General features: G+C 34.9%; 1 long non-coding RNA gene across 4 annotated transcripts; it reads right to left on the bottom strand.

The window, feature by feature from the left end:
* Positions 1–1,315: 1,315 nt before the first annotated feature.
* Positions 1,316–6,680, bottom strand: LOC104822198. 4 transcript variants are annotated; one of them, XR_773148.1, is made up of 4 exons: positions 6,465–6,680; positions 6,065–6,118; positions 2,745–2,919; positions 1,316–2,197 (listed from the first exon to the last, which is right to left on the bottom strand). It is a non-coding gene; the product is annotated as an uncharacterized LOC104822198 (long non-coding RNA). The 4 variants fall into 4 exon arrangements; XR_773146.1 differs by having other exon boundaries at positions 1,316–1,670; positions 2,104–2,919; XR_773147.1 differs by having other exon boundaries at positions 1,316–1,670; positions 2,084–2,919.
* Positions 6,681–7,289: the final 609 nt, after the last annotated feature.

Below are 7,289 nucleotides of genomic sequence, written 5' to 3' on the forward strand. Positions count from 1 at the left end.
TGATGACACATTACCAACAAGCGAAAAGAATCTTGAAGTATATCAAGGGAACTATTGATCTCTGTTTACATTTCAAACCCAAAAATCTGATATCGTAATAGTGATTGGACCGAAAGTCAAGAGGACATGAAGCCTAGACGTGGTGGTCCGGTGGCGTGGGAAAGTGCTCCCACACCCCGGGTTCGAATCCCACCTGGGCAAATCACCAATATAAAAAAAAGACATGAAGAATACAAACGGCTACTGTTCAAATTAGGTAGGGTAGTATTTTTCTGGCAGCCACACAAACAAGAAGTTGTTGCCTAATCAAAAGCAGAATACATTTCTGCAGCTGCAGTTCCAGCAATCAATAAGACAATATATCTCCACAATCTATTTGAAAGTTTGGGATGCAAGTAAGAAGAGAATACATTAATATTTTGTGACAATAGCTCAACATTCGCCATCGGAAAAAATTCAGTTCAATCATCTTTTCATTTTATTTTATTTTTACGCTATGGCACTATTACGAGGAAAAAAATGATTTTAAGAAACTGAATAAATAAATACTTCAGTTTCCACCAAAAAAAACAAAAATTAAACCAAATTATAAACAATTTTTTCATTCAATTCGATATAGATTAGACCATAACATTTTTTATATCACATCGAAAGATTATTTTGATTCTTTGTATATTACGTTTTTCTAGAATTTCATAAAATTGTTTCGAATTAGGACTAATTCAACAGAAAAAATTATATAAAATTAAAACGGCAACAAATGAAATAAAAAAACTGCATAGTGAACTTACTGAACCATACATGCGATACATCAATGGCTACGTAAGAAACAAGGTACACTCACAGTAGAAACCGATACAACGTTAGACCAAAGTTAGGTACTCTCTCTCTCTACAGTATTCGAAACATTATAATCCATCAGCCAGAATCAGACGTCAAATAGAACACACACACACACATATATATATATATATATTTCATGTCTCAGATAAATTTGAGTGGACCTACCCTAAGCCTTTGATATGAAACTTGAGACTTAAACAAACTCTTTCAAGTTCAAAATCGCTTCTTGATCATCGTTGGCTAAAATATCATCAACAAATACCAACAATGCTCAACATTGTTAAGAATGAAGATCCTGCCTTTTACATAAAAACAGTACGGTCGACCTATGACGGATATATATATATATATAAGGAATTTGCGTGGTCTGCATAGCACAATCGCTGCTTCTGCTTTTCTTTTCTTTTTGGGCACAAACTAAGATGATCAAAATAAGAATCTGATAAGGTTTCAGTAACAGAAAACCCAGAAAAGAACAAGAACAAGAACCGATATGTTGTATTGATTTCCAGAAAACCAAATACAACCCCAAGAAGTTGATTATTGTGAGCTTCTCTCTCACCCCTCTCCTTACACATTCAAATGAGCAAAAGCATAAACCCTAATACCCAATCTGCACGTCTAATATAAGCTACCCACAACAAACCTGCTGAGCTGGCACTAAGAGGATATACCCACACATACAATGTGTTGATACAATGAACCTAATCCAACATCCCTCACGTGACCATACCTCCATCAATTGCTCCACCTTATGCATATCTTCTTTCCCTGTTACTCTTGTTTCCTTTACGCCCATGACCCTTCTTTTGGCTCCTCTTGATATCCTATCAGAATCATTCTCTCAGTTTCACATATTATTATTATTCTCTGGTAAATCCCCTAAACGTAATTTGTTCTATATTCTAGTTCTGAACTGAAGCAGCAGCTACATAACTTGCAAGAAACTCCGAATACGTTACATCACGTGCCGTGTGTTTCGAAAACAACAGCTAGGAACAGAAGACGACGTAATAAAACATGAAAGATAAATGCGGAAAGAGGTTAGGACTTCAGGGATGAAACGAACAACGGCAGAGTAGATGCAACGTTTACCCGAGTTATGTATGCATTACTAGTAAAACTATCTTACCAGGACTCCCTAAAAAGATCCTACAAACATGCAATGACAAAAAAAATCGATTATCACTGAAAACAGGTGTCCAGCCCTAGCAAGTTCTAAAGCTGGAAAAGTGCTTACCTAGTCTCAGTATTTATTACCTGTGCCGAACACCATGAGATGCTGGATGCTGATAATACACTGACCAAAACTCACGGTCTCAACCTCAGCATTTTTCAGAGTCACCGCGCATATCTAGACCATTCATGAGAAGGGAATAACCAAACACCTCCCCGGATTTTATTATGTATTATAGGAACGTATATAGCTGAAGAAATTTGTCAAATGCATTTTAAGAAACAAATAGTCTCATACTGAATACCTGACAGGCAAATGGACCGAGTACGAGCTTTCTGGCCTAAGTGGTAATAGATTCAAAGAATTTGGAAACGAAAAAATGTTTGGATGCCATGACAAATCAGTCATGTTTGTGAATTTTGCCAAAACAGTGGGTGTGCTCTTTCTTTTCTTTTCACTTCTGTAAGATCAGATTTTAATTGGAAGAAACAGAAGAACTGAACCAAAAGGAGGGCTTCTAGTGATGCAACTATCTTAGAACAGACTTTCCTTTGTGTCTGTGTGTGCGTGTCAAAACTCACTAATCTCATGCGCCAAGAAAATCTAGAACTCCACAAGAAACTAAACCTAATGTCTAAAGAGAATATGGAATAAGGGTAAAGGGAATCGTTAAACTGAACTATCTAGGAGCTAGGATTGTGTTTTAAAAGGTTAGGGTAAATACCTACACCAGGGGGTGTCAATAGTGCAAACAGGAATTCCCTTCTCACAAATGGTCTAGAAATAAGAGATGACTCGAACGAACCTTTCCTTCAACACACTATTTTCCGTGTTAGCCGCGTTTATCACCTTGACCTCTTCAGAATCTCATCTCCTTGATTAACTGCAGCAGATTGCCACTGCAATTAGCAAAGAAAGCAGACCCACGATCAGAAGCAAATCCATATGAATCAAAGCTGAAACAGTGATTCGTCACAAACATTGTTTCCGATGTGCTATGCTACCATTACTCATTTGGAAAAAGAACCTTAATCTGACTTTTAACATGAATTTGATTATCAAGAAGGATAGATTTCTGAGTAAACAAAGAATCAAAAATAGAATCTTCAAGACAGGTTGATGACGCGCTCATTCAGGTTTCCATCAGAGCGGAAATGGCACACTGCTTCACTCAAAGTTAACTAAAAGAATCAACAGGCCATTGAAGAAACCACACATCTCAAATGACAGCTACCTACAGGAATCATTTCGGAGAAAAACAAAATCATTATAAATGCATTAAATGTAGCTCCCATACTAAGTCAAATCTTGAAATTTGAAATTGTGGAACCAAAACAGAAAAGACAACAGGCACATATCACAGAAAAAATGTACCTTGTTTGCTTAGATGAGATGAGAAACTTTAAAGCTAAAGGGTCAAGCAGAATATTATGCACTTTTAATAGGATAAAATATTTGGCTTGCACGCACACCCAACACAAAAGACAACAGGCACATATCACGGAAAAAATGAACCTTGTTTGCTTTAGATGAGATGAAGAAATTTTAAAGCTAAAGATCAAGCAGAATAATTCACACTTTTAATAGGATAAAATATTTGGCTTGCACGCACACCCATCTGTACAAAGGCCTTGGTAGACGAGAAGAGCTACGAAACTGTCTGACCCTCAAATTAAAAATGGCTTGAGGGTATCTAATCAGAGCAGTAAATAATTTTTACCCTAACTTGAACTTAGCAGAATGTCATAAAGAAAAAGGAAAGCATATAAACTCTCCAGTGACCAAGCTTAGTTCATCTTGCAAAGGTAAGGAACTTTTTACATTATGTTCTATTTGAAATGAGATGCAGACTCAAAGTATTTGCATATCTAGTAGTTCGAGTATTTGAAACTTTTTACGCAAAGGTTTGGAGAGATCCAGAAAATCATTAAAAAAATTCAAAATCATTTATGGTGATCCTAATTAATACCTAAAGATTCCATATTAAACAAACATGAGTTTATCTAAAGGACATCTCTACAAACACAAGAAAGGTACAATATCACCAAATCTACAACAACCAGCCACTCTAAACGAAAGATACAACTGTAGGAGGAAATGTCGAACTATAAAAATTATTAGTCATATGTAAGATTCTTTAGTGAATTATCATTACGTTTAATTCTTAATCATGGACATGTGAAATCCATATCATATCACATTCAACATTAGTCGTACTACAATGCAGAAAACAACGATTAGCACAAATCATGGAACTTTTCTTTCGACGTATGTAGCATCAGGAAGGACATTATGATTGAACCTTTTAAGATGAAAATAAGTCTCAATATGCAAACTGGTGGTACGTGTAACACCCTGAACCCCGGAATTATTTCGAGGACAAGTGTAAAATGAATAAAAAAAATATCGAAAATTGACATGAATAACCAACTGAATAACATCTGAAACCAAAACACGCCAAAGAGACTAGAAAACGGAATTGAGGAAGCTAGGACCAAACCAAACCAAAACTTGAATCGAACCGGACCAGACTTGTAGACTCGGATGCAAAGAGAAGGCCAATCTGGACTAGAACAGAGCCCGTCTAGACTGGAGCAACCTTCTACTCGCGTTCGAGTATGCAAGTCTAATCCGGTTCAGTGTTCTGATCCAGTCTAGCTTCCTCAATTCCATTTGAGTCTTTTCGACATGTTTTGGTTCCATATATCTTTCGATTGGTTATTCACATCAATTTTCGATTTTTTGGGTTCGTTTTACATATCCTCAAAAATAATTCCCCAGTTATAGGTATTACAGTACGCCCTATTATTTCAAAAGGATTTAACATACCATGATGGCAGCAACAACACAAGTTCCCACCCCATAATGAGAACTGAAATTCTCATAAGCATAAACAATTTTTCATACATGTAAACCGTGTTTCAAGTTTTTCATTTAGATGCTTAGAAGAAATGATGTTTATACACTACTTCAGTAAAGAGGGAATTTGTGAATCAAACTTTGATTTGCTATCAGAAACTTCTTCCAAATGTATTGGTTACATTTTGAGCTAGATTAGGAATATTTCCTTGTAACTTTAAGTCTTTAACAGATCGTGTTAGATCTTTCTCGTGAATTTCAACTTCTGCAAAAGTTTGCCGGATTGAATGAATCAGGAAAAAAATTGTTGTTGAAACTGATTGTTTCCATTCAATTTGGGCGTGGAATGTGGATACTACACTACACCGCATCAATGATGTTTTAAGAAAACCCCATGAGAAATTAGAAAACAAACAATGATTTCAAACTCTCCAAGATTAGACACAATAACTCAGATATCAAAAGAATGTAAAGATAATATAACAATAGAAACCAAATAAGAGGGCTAAAGAGGTTAAATATCATATGTTTCTTTGTTTATTTAATTTGCAATCAAATCATAACAAAAAGTTCTCAATATTACAGACAACAGTTATAGCTCACAACTTCTGAATTAATGCATATCATTATGCGCATTAACATTACGAAGTGAGGTGTGTGAACATTCTCAGCTCACTAACAATGTATATGGTTCGACATATATGTTGCAATCATTCATTGGCAACTTCGAAAATGATCTTACAAAACGATCGGCCAAATCTGTTTCTTGTTTCACAAAATTAATTGATTATAATTAGATCCATTCGCCTCTAAACAGTAGCTTTGCTTTTGCATGTCATAGACAATGGAGGCTTTTAATGCACAACAAAGATTTCTATCATGTGCCTTTATTTTATGAGCATATACATCAAGTTGTTTAGAAAGGGAACATAGACTAACAATCAATACAACTGCCATTATTAAAAAAAAAAAAGAGAGCGAGACTAACAATCAAAACATGCAAATGTACATTAACAAAATTAAAATGAGGAAGATGGCTTTTCTACAGCGCTGAAGATCCTATGAAACATGTATTTAATATCATTATATGTATATCACTAGCAAACAATATTGGACATTCCGAATATCTCCAAGAAAACGGGGGGAATGCCTCAACATAAGCAACTATGAAACGCGGAATCTAACCTGCGAGTGGAGACAGATACACTTGACATCTCAGCTCTCATCTGCGATAGTCATCTGCTCATGCAATTAAATTTTGTCATTGTAGGATTCAAAACAATCCATCACTGACTGTAACAATAGTTTTAGGGAAACAGGAACAAAATCAAAGCAATATCTTCGAAATAACAAAATCTCAAAAAGCTCAGACAGCTGATCGATCGATGATAAAACGAACTAAGTGACCTTTCGACAGCTCACTTTCCTTCATTTTCTCGGATTACTTTCTCCATCGTTCTCATCAACCAAACAGATCTCAAAACCCGATTTCACACAAAACCACGTATCATCGTAAATAGAATCAGCAGATAAAAAGCACAGGAGAAAGAAAAAGGAAAAACAAAAAATTCAGAAGCAAACTCACCAAAAATCACCGACCAACAAAGCGGCGTCGAAGTAAGAGATTGGCATGCATAGGAATTTGCAAATATCGATCTCCACCACCAGTGGAATCGAGATCAGGCGAAAAAATTGCCGGAAATCAGCCAGAATTAGTAGCGGCGACGGATCTGGGACGGAAGCGAAAGAACAACTAGGGCGATTTAGAGAGAGGGAGATGAAGAGTGAAAGAGAGGTGCACGAAGATACTTATGAGCGGCGAAGATATTTATAGAAGTAATGTGAAGAAGTGGTGATGACTTTAATTTAAATATTAATTATTGACTAGTGCGTTAATCAAATTTTAATGAATTAAATGAAATATATAAAAATGTGAACTAGGGTTTCGGATTCTCCCCCAAGGGCTCGTGCTTCATCGTAGCGGACATTTGATCGGCTCCAGCAGTCATATTTTTCAATTAATAAAATTATTTCCATTTTTTATTTTCTTTTCTTATAAATAAATTAAATTAATAAATTACTTTTTGTTGTATTTATAATAAGATTTTTTATTACAAAATTATTTCCATTTTTTTCTTTTTCCTATAAATAAATTAAATCAATAAATTACTTTTTGTTGTATTTATAATCAGATTGTTTTATTAAAAAATTAGCTGTGTATTTTTCATGACCTTTGGTTTTCTTTATCATTATAAACATTTTGGTTTTGTGTGGAGATTTATCAATTGAGCTATAATAAAAAGGAAGATTTGAAGTATCTAATCATTTATAATTAATTAGTACTTCATAAAAAATAAAACATTGAAAACTTATCTTTTTATTGCATATAGAAATAGAAGATTTTAATACT

Source organism: Tarenaya hassleriana, unplaced genomic scaffold, assembly GCF_000463585.1.
Source record: "Tarenaya hassleriana unplaced genomic scaffold, ASM46358v1 Cleome352, whole genome shotgun sequence".
NCBI classification, from domain to species: domain Eukaryota; kingdom Viridiplantae; phylum Streptophyta; class Magnoliopsida; order Brassicales; family Cleomaceae; genus Tarenaya; species Tarenaya hassleriana.